Here is a 9,247-nt window from a genome sequence, read left to right as displayed (position 1 = left end):
CTCTGCAGCGACCTGCACAGTTCTTCCCGACTACAGCAGCGGCAGCCCGGATTCCGCGCGAAACAAAATCACGTGGTTGAAAAGCCCGCGAAAGCTCATGAATAATAACCCAGCACCTACTGAATATGCAGATAAGGCGGGGCCTCATCGCGAACGAACTGCGGAGGACGCGTTCATGAATATTAACCGATCGTGAGTGACGGCGGCGTGACGTTGCCCGCGTGGAAGCTCAATCAGTATTACATGCAAGAAAGAAAAAGAGCGCGCTGATGTTACGATTAGCAAATTGGGGGGGGGGGACACACATGCGGCCCGATCCTATGCATGTTTAACCGGGACTCGTAGTTGATTTGCATGACGGGAACTCTGCAGATGAAGGTAACTCTGCAGATAATTGGCAAGGTAGAGAAAAAGAAAAGGGAGCGGTGAGTATTTTTGTTTCATAAGGGTCATTTCCTTGAGGGAGACTCTCAGGGTCAAAAGCTCATTGCCTCCATCCTCCTTATCTCCGCAGCCTGTATAAGGTTGCCACCCTCCAGGTAGCACCTGATCTCCCACTATTACAATTGATCTCCATGCGGCCAAGATCAGTTCTCTCTTTCTTTTTTATAAAGTTTTTTAAAGAATATAAACAAAACATGAAAGAAAATAAAAAGTTACATTTAAATCAATTGCACCAAAAGAGAAAGAAACAATATAACAAATGAAGATATAATTAACAATATGTTATAAAAAACAATAATGATTGTGAGCAATATATGATAAAGTAATATCAGCATTAAACAATAATTATCCTAATACTTTTGCATAAATCATAAGATACTTTGGTCCTTAATAAACACAATATTAACATCGAAAATGCTTTAAATGGATTATGAAATACAATAGATAAAAATACACACAGCGTTAATTATTGTTTTATATTTCTAATAATACTTCCCAAACATTTATTTAAAAGATCAATTGTTGAGAAAATGGCTGCTCTGGAGGGTAGACTCTATGGCATTATACCCCGCTAAGGTTTTCCCCCTCCCCAAATTGCACCCTTGTCAGGCTCCACCCCCAAAATCTCCAAGTATATCCCAAGGTAGAACTGACAACCCTGTCTGGAGAGAGAGTAGGAAAAGCATTTAATGGAGTGCCTTTTCTTCCATAGTATATCCCATTGAGTTCAATGTGTTTACTGCCAAGTAACTCTGCACATGACTGCAACTTCTGGCAGGAAGCTACCAAGGGCCCTAGCTTCTGTGACTCGTCTTTGCCATTCCTGCTTGTACTATGTCACACAAAATATAATAAACACATCTTTCACTTCTGTCTTTCTCTTTCCTATTGGATTCTCCCTTTGATGTTCTTCTGTAGAAGATCTTTAGATCAATAGAATGCTCTGGAACATTAAAATGCCCTCCACTGGCAGACTTCTAAAATCCTAATGCATTGGTTATTGAATGTCCCATTTTGTTGACTGTATTGACTCACTATGAGTAATCCTCCTTGACTCCCTGTGAGAAAGGTGGACTATAAATAATGCAAATAAATAAATACATTTAGTTAGACTTTAAGGTGCCACTAGATTCCTGTTTAATTTTGGCACTCTCCCAAATATCACATTTCTGGTCAACGAACTCCCTATTGGCTATTTGTTTGGCAATTAGTAACTTGCTTGCATGCTTTGAATATATCTTTGGCTTTTGTGCCACAGCACCATAAAACTAAAAGAATAGAAGGGATCTCTATCCAGCTCCATCTTCTTTGTTACAAGGTAAGACCAATCACATGTCAGCTGCTCACCGATAAACTCATATCATTCAGATTGCAGTGTGATCCACAAACACAGTGGGATAGCACCACCCTGCAATGACACATTTGGGAAGTTTCTGCTGTAAATATACTCAAGGTAACTAACAAGAATAATCTAATTCAGCACATCCAGGTAAAAGCAAATGTTAAAAAGTTGTGATAAACAGTTGACATAATTACCCATAATCTATATGTGAATAACCGTGCATATAAAAGGGCAGTTTTCAGGCCTATGTCAGAACTTGGGGGTCTACCAACTGTAGCAAATTGTAAAATGTTCTCCCAAAGGGAAAGGACAGAGGCAGTCACAATTGCCTGCTGCTACCCATCCCTGGTCACAAATCACGTGTTACTCTACTTGAACCATACATACAAATACAAAGCCATATCTGAGTTACTGTATATCAAGGATTCCAATATCAACTGCTGAATATACTACATAAAGACATTGTTGAAGGAAATCTATGAATACTATCATTTTACAGGTGAAGAACATGCATTTAAGCTGTGGTGCACCTGAATCAGGAGATTTTGGAGATCTGTTATAACCTAGTTTAGGGAGATTAGGCAGATCATGATCTACCTTTTGCTCATTCTGCTTTAAAAGATATTAACATGAGCCTCGGGTAAACTTGAGGAGAGGCTGTTGTTCAGTGGTAAGAGCATCTGATTTGCATTCAAAAGGTTCCAGGTTAAATTTCTGGCATTTTCAGTTAAAAGGATCAGGTAGTAAATGATGTGGAAGACCTCTAACTGAGACCCTGGAGAGCCACATAGGCAGTGTTGACCTTGATAGATCACTGGTCTGACTCAGTATAAGGCAGCTTTGTGTGTTCATATGGCTGAGGAGGGAGCTGCCAGTTTGGGTACCATGACAGAAAATGTGCTTACACATAGCAAAGTCATTTACAGAACAAATATATCCGCATGACTCAAGCAACTGAGCCAAAGGCAACATAACATCTTGCCAATATTGCCAGTCTCAGTCCCTAGCTGTCCTTCTCCAGATGGCTAGGTAATTGTAGGGTTTATCCCAAGATTACTCGATGCAATCAAGCCTTGCTTTGTTTACACCGTCAAGGTTGAAGCTTTTTCACTCTGATTGCCTGTGGTGTGAGTCTTATCAAGTATAGATGCAGGAGACAGGAACTGAAAATAATCTTGTGTTCGTTCCATATTAATCTGGATCCAAACAGTGATCTGGTGGTGAACAAACCCTTGAGGTTTTGCTGCAGAAGTAAATATGTTCTCTGGATGGGGCAAGCTGAAGGCACTTCTGTGAGAGATCTACATGTAGATCAAAGGGATTTTCCAGCGCTTAGGGTTGTGCGTTCAAAAAGCATCTCTCTCCTTTGCTGTCATGGAGTGCCTGATCCTACTCCCGCGCAGAGGCTGAATACCTGCTCTTTTAAGGCCTTGACGTTCCCGTCCTTTTAGTCCCGCCTCTCCGCTTCCTCCATTGGCTCCGCCGGTCCTTTTGTTTCCCTTTCGAGTCGGCTTCTGTATTTAGACGCCCTGTGATTGGCGGAGGTCCTTCGGGTTCAGGGAGCGACGAGCAATTCGTACCCGAAGGCTGAACCGAGCCGCTTTCCCCCTCCCGTCGTTCTCCCCTCTCCCGGAAAACGTGGTGGCAGGCGCGCTGCGAGTTGTAAAGAGTCTCCTGTCCGAGCCGGCGGCCGGGAACGCCCTGGGGGAGGCGGCAAGGGAAGGCGCTGTTTTCGGCGACATTGTCACATGGGTGGTGGCGGACGCTCCCTCCCTCCCTCCGGCGCGCATTCTCCGCCCCCTGTTGGACCTGGGACAGAAGCCGCGGGATGGCCGGGTGGGAGTGCCGGGAGTGAGCCCGCGAGGGAGGGGACGGCGGCTCCCCTGCTGCGCCGGCGGGCGAAGGGAGCCAGGAGGCTGCGGGGAAGCAGCGCCTCCAGCGGCCGGGGACGAGGAAGAGCTGGTAGGGGGTCGCTTCCAGCCCCGGTCCTATTGCCTCCCCCGCCCCCCGCCGGGGTGGGAGGTTGCTCGCGATCCTGCGGTCTCATCCGTGCCTCTCCCGGTTTGTAGACGGAATTGCTCCACTGAGGCCAGCTCCGACTGGTTGTTCTCTGGTGCGGGGCCCCACAAGGGCTCGCCTCCTTTCCTTTTCCTGGGGTGCTTCTTTCGTTTACCCGCACCTCCCTGGCAAGCGGCTTTCTCCCCTTTGATCGGGAGAGGGATTTTTGCGCGCCCCCCCCTTCGCCACCCAGTCCGGTAGGTGAAGGTAGATTATAGATTTTAATACATATATATATTTCCAGTCTCAGTCCCTAGCTGTCCTTCTCCAAATGGCTAGGCAATTGTAGTGTGTGTGTGTGTGTGTGTATATATATATAATATATATATATATATATACACACACACACACATATATACACACACACACACTTTATATGTGTGTGTGTGTATATATATATACATATATATATATACTTAAATATATATACTTTATATGTGTGTGTGTATATATATACTTATATATACTTTATATGTGTGTATATGTATATATATATACACACACTTATATACCTACTTAAATATATATATATATATATATATATATATATATATATATATATATACACACTTAAGTATGTATGTGTGTGTATATACACACACACACACTTAAATATATATACTTTTTATATATATACTTAAATATAGATATATTTAAGTATATATTTTCATACATTGTAAATGCAAGTAAATATACATTTACATTCTCCTTTCTGAATAACAGGTTTTATCACGGTGATCTGGAGGTCCGAGTGGGGCCCGCATGGCAGCGCCTTTTCTAAGAGAGAGTTGGGAAATATGCGCGTCTGTCCTGGAAAACAAATGTTTTGATGTTCTCTCTCCTTTAACAGGACCGTGGCCTGGGGGATTTGGTGTCATCCTCCAGCCCAAGGCCCTTTTACTGAGTGGTGGGCCTCTTTGGAAGAGAGTGCCTGGCCATTCCAACACCCTCTCTTTCTGAATGCGTGTTTGGGTCAGGCAACCCCCTGCCCCTCTGCTGTTGTTTGTGTTTCTACCCTGTTTCATTGTTTGGTGGTCTGGTAACTTCGAGCAAAACCGTGTTGCTGTTTAGTGGAAGTTATGGGGTGTATTAATGGAGAATTAGCTGTAGACACCAAGTTTGTGATTCAAAAAGCGAGTAGTGACGGTAGATTCTAGATTTTAATATATATATATTAAAGAATGTTATATATTATTTAACATATATATTAAATATATGTTAAAGAAATTGATGGGCATAAGTTTCTATGATGACAAACGGTTGATTTATAGCTAGTGATCTTAACACTATTGTAGCCGGGTGTGGTGTCTTCACTTGTTGAGAATCATAAACCTTTGGAACTGGAGGGACACACCTCTCCGGTATTGGTCACTGTTTAACCTTTGTTTCTGAGCTCACGCTTGCCACCTTCCAACTCATGCTGTGTGTAGGCTTCCTTGATGGTTGTTCACAGCTGAAATGGGACTGTTTCCCTATTCCTCTCAGATTCTATGATATGATTTAATTAATATTTAATTTCAAAGCAGCATTAGAGGGGGAGAACCAAGAGACCCAACCAATAGATCTTGGTGTGGTTAACTAAGCCCTTGGAGTACTAATGTCCTAGTATGACAGGAAGTGTGCTTATTATGACACTAGCATTAAAATGTGCAGCGTGATCAAGCTGTTGACTGTGTAAGTGCTGTTTCAGGATTCTGGGCGTGTTGTAATTGAGCCCCAGGTATTCATATCAGATAAGTTCTATGAGTATGCTGTTGCGTGGGAGCTGCTCGGCACGTGTTGAGAGGGGAACAGGAAACTGAAAGAGAATAAGTTGATAAATGAAAGGACAAATTGTTGTAGGGTACATGAAAGGAGTGGATGCTAGATTTTATCACTGTGTATTCTTGTACACATCTGTTTTCATGCAGTTGCGTGGTTTAGCAAACTGTTGCTGCCTAGGCCTCGTCTAGTTACAGGTTGCATCTTGAATATGTAAGGTCACTGATGAAAATGCTCCTTGAGCCATGCTGTTTCTCCTTACAGTGCCAGGATTGTACGATCTGGTTTGAAGTTTAAAGTTCTGGTGGCATGAACTGAACAGATGCTTATTGTACCGAAGCTGGAAAACCCCAGGCTCATAAACTTGTCCTTGAATAAAATGAAGAAGCAAAATTTGAGAGGGTGGGACTGATGAATGCCTTATTTAGATAAAAGGCCTATTTATGAGCCTGACTGCTTATTCGGAGAGTTATGATGGCTTAGTGCGTTATAAAGCTTCTGAAGTGGGGTTTTCTGATCTGTTTCTCAGTGGAGAAAAGGGTGTTTTTTTCCATTCTATCCCAGGAAATGTAACTATTAGTTGCACCATTAAAATTCTTCCAGGCATAGAAGTATGGAGAATTCGGTAGTCCCCCAAAATTTAAGATCTAAATTGTTATCAACTCTGGAAGCACTAGATTAGGCTCCAGTATTTCTACAGCCTAATTTCGATCAAGGAGTATACGCGCAACACAACTCCCATGCCATCACTGAGCTGTGCAAAATGTGAGCTAGTGTTAAGAGAGCGGTCTTGAGCACGTATCGAATGCCTCTTTACTAATGAGTAAACACCGACAGTGTCCAACACATCTGTGAATTAGGATAGGAACTCACAGAGCAGATTGCATGAATTCTAGGGGCGGGGGAGAGAAGTAACTAAAATTTCTTAAAGGGGGCTTGAAACAGAAGGTGGGAGGAAGCTCTTTGACCATTTTCTTACTGATACTGGCTTACTTTCACATCTGCTTCTAGGTAGTCTTGAGTCCAGGCCCCTCTCTTGCTGGGGACTAGGCTCTGTAACCCTCGCTTAAGTGGTGCAAATGCAGTGCTTGCAATTATTTGGTTAGTTCTCAGTTCAGCCTGTTTCCAGGTGAGGGTATGAAAACGTGCTCTGTTCATGGCAACAGCAGAAGCAAGTAATGGGGGAATGGCATACACACACACACACACACACATTCCCACGCTGCTGTTGTCCCCAATCCCTGGTCCTCCCCTTTTCCCCTGTCATGCTTGTGCAGAAGTGCAGATGTAGAAATCATGCCAGGCTCCCTTGTGGCCTGGAATATTGTCAAGGACATTGCTATGTTGTCCTAGCATATCCACATACACAGGGACTAGAAACTCTGTGGAGGCTGCCTAACTGCCCCCCCCCCTCAGGAATGGGCTAATAGAAGCCTTTCATTGCTGGTTCTTCCTGCTGACTGCAGTGCAGTCCCATACAGACTTAAACACTTCCAAGTCCATTTAAATTAATCAGCTTAGAGTGTAACTGCTTAATATTGCACTGTAAAGACACAACAAAAACTATCTTTGCCTAAATGGGTTTCTGTTTACAGCACAACTGTTCAGGGCTTTTGAAAGAACTGTCTGTATCTCCCCTCTGTGTCCTCATCCCATAGTTTGAGCTTTTTGTTTATTGCCATGGCTACATATAAGAAGATATGTAATATAAGCACAGTCCCCCTTTTTTTACAGGTCACCTTAAGCATCCTTGCATTTGTGTGTGTGTGTCTGTGTGTGTTAAGTGCCGTCAAGTTGCTTCTGACTCATGCAACCCTATGAATCAGTGTCCTCCAAAACGTCCTATAGTTAGCAGTCTTGCTCACTTCTTACAAACTGAGGGCCCTGGCTTCCTTTATGAGTCAGTCCATCTCATGTAGGGTCTTTCTTTTCCCCATAGAATTATTGTCTTTTCCAGTGAACTCTGTCTTATGGCCAAAGTATGATAGCCTTAGTTTAGTCATTTTAGCTTCTAGGGAAAGTTCAGGGTTGATTTTGTCTAGAACTCACTTATTGGTCTTTTTGGTGGTCCATGGCATCTGTAAAACTATCCTCCAACACCACATTTCAAAGAAATCTACTTTTTTCCTGTCAGCTTTCTTCATTGTCCAACTTTCACACCCGTACATAGTAATATGGAATATTATGGCACAAATTAACTAGATCTTGGTTGCCACTGACACATGCTTACACTTAAGAATCTTTTCTAGCTCTTTGGTGGTTGCACTTCCCAGTCTCAATGTCCTTCTGATTTATTGGTTGCAGTATCCCTTTTGGTTGATGATGGAGCAAAGAAACAAAGTCTAGTACAATTTCTGTTTCCTCATTGTCAACCTTAAAGTTAAGTAATTCTGCAGTAGTCATTACTTTTGTCTTCTTGATGTTCAGCTGTAGTCCTACTTTGGCACTTTCTGCTTTAACTTTTACCAGTAGCCATTTCAAGCATTCGCTATTTTATGCCAGTAATGTGGTATCATCGACATATCTCAAATTGTTAAGGTTCCTTCCACCAATTTTCATTCTACCTTCATCTAAATTTAATCCATCTTTCCTTATGATATGTTCTGCCTATTGATTGAAGAGATAGGGAGATAAAATACATTTTTGTCTGACACCTTTGCCAATTGGAAAACATTCTGTTTCTCTATATTCTGTCCTAACAGTAGTCTCTTGTCCAGAGTACAGGTTGCACATCAAAACAATCAGATGCGGTGGCACATCCATTTCCTTTAAAACCAGCCATAGCTTTTCATCATCCATACAATCAAAAACTTTAGTGTAATCTATGAAAACACAAGCTAATTTTCTTCTGAAATTCTCTCATATACTCCAGTAACCAACATAAACTTGCAATATGATCTCGAATACCTCCTTCTTTTCTGAATCCATCTTGAACATCAGGCCTTTCTCATTCCATATATATGTTGTAAGATTTTGAGCATCACATTACTCATGTGAGAAATTAATGTGATGGCCCGATAGTTGCTGAAGTCTTTGATGTCTCCTTTTTTTGAACTGGAATGTAAATTGACTGTTTCCAGTCTGTGGGCCATTGTTTTGTTTTCCATATTTGTTGGCATATTCTTGCTAAGATTTTGATGTTCTCCATTTTTGTGGCTTGGAATAGCTTTGTTGATATCCCATCTGTTCCTGGTGATTCCCCCCCCCCCACAGTTGCTCTGAGTGCAGCTTTCACTTCACTTTCTAAAATTACAGGTTCTTCTTCAAAATATTCTTCTTGGAGGGAAACTGTCATCCTTTCATCTCTTTTGTACAGTTCTTCAGTGTATTGTTTCCATCTTATTTTGTCCTGTTCAGTAAATGCGTTTCAATGTTGCTCTTTCAGCATGCTTAACCGTACTTTAAATTTCCCTTTGATTTCTTGGATCTTGTGTAATAGAGCACTTGTTCTTCCTTTTTTGTTGTTCTCTTCTATTTCTTTACATTGATTATTATAATTGTTCTCTTTGTCTCTATGCACGAGTCAATGGAATGCTGCATTTAGACTTTTGATTCTGTTTTTGTCACCTTTTACTTTTGCTTCTCATCTGTCTTTCACAATTTTAAGAGTTCCTTAGTCATCCATCAAGGGTTTTTATTTTC

General features: G+C 41.9%; 1 protein-coding gene across 1 annotated transcript in view; it reads left to right on the top strand.

Annotated features, from left to right (window-relative positions):
• The first annotated feature begins 3,725 nt into the window (after window positions 1-3,725).
• TPRA1 (transmembrane protein adipocyte associated 1) overlaps window positions 3,726-9,247 on the top strand; it is a 28,148-nt gene continuing 22,626 nt past the window's right edge. The window contains exon 1 of the mRNA XM_056860121.1: window positions 3,726-3,748. The gene's annotated coding sequence lies outside the window, so the exon portion shown is untranslated. The remainder of the gene's footprint in view (window positions 3,749-9,247) is intronic.

This window comes from Euleptes europaea, chromosome 1 (assembly GCF_029931775.1).
Source record: "Euleptes europaea isolate rEulEur1 chromosome 1, rEulEur1.hap1, whole genome shotgun sequence".
NCBI classification, from domain to species: Eukaryota; Metazoa; Chordata; class Lepidosauria; order Squamata; family Sphaerodactylidae; genus Euleptes; species Euleptes europaea.
Note: the sequence above shows the minus strand (reverse complement) of the source record. Positions and strands in the feature narration are given on the sequence as shown.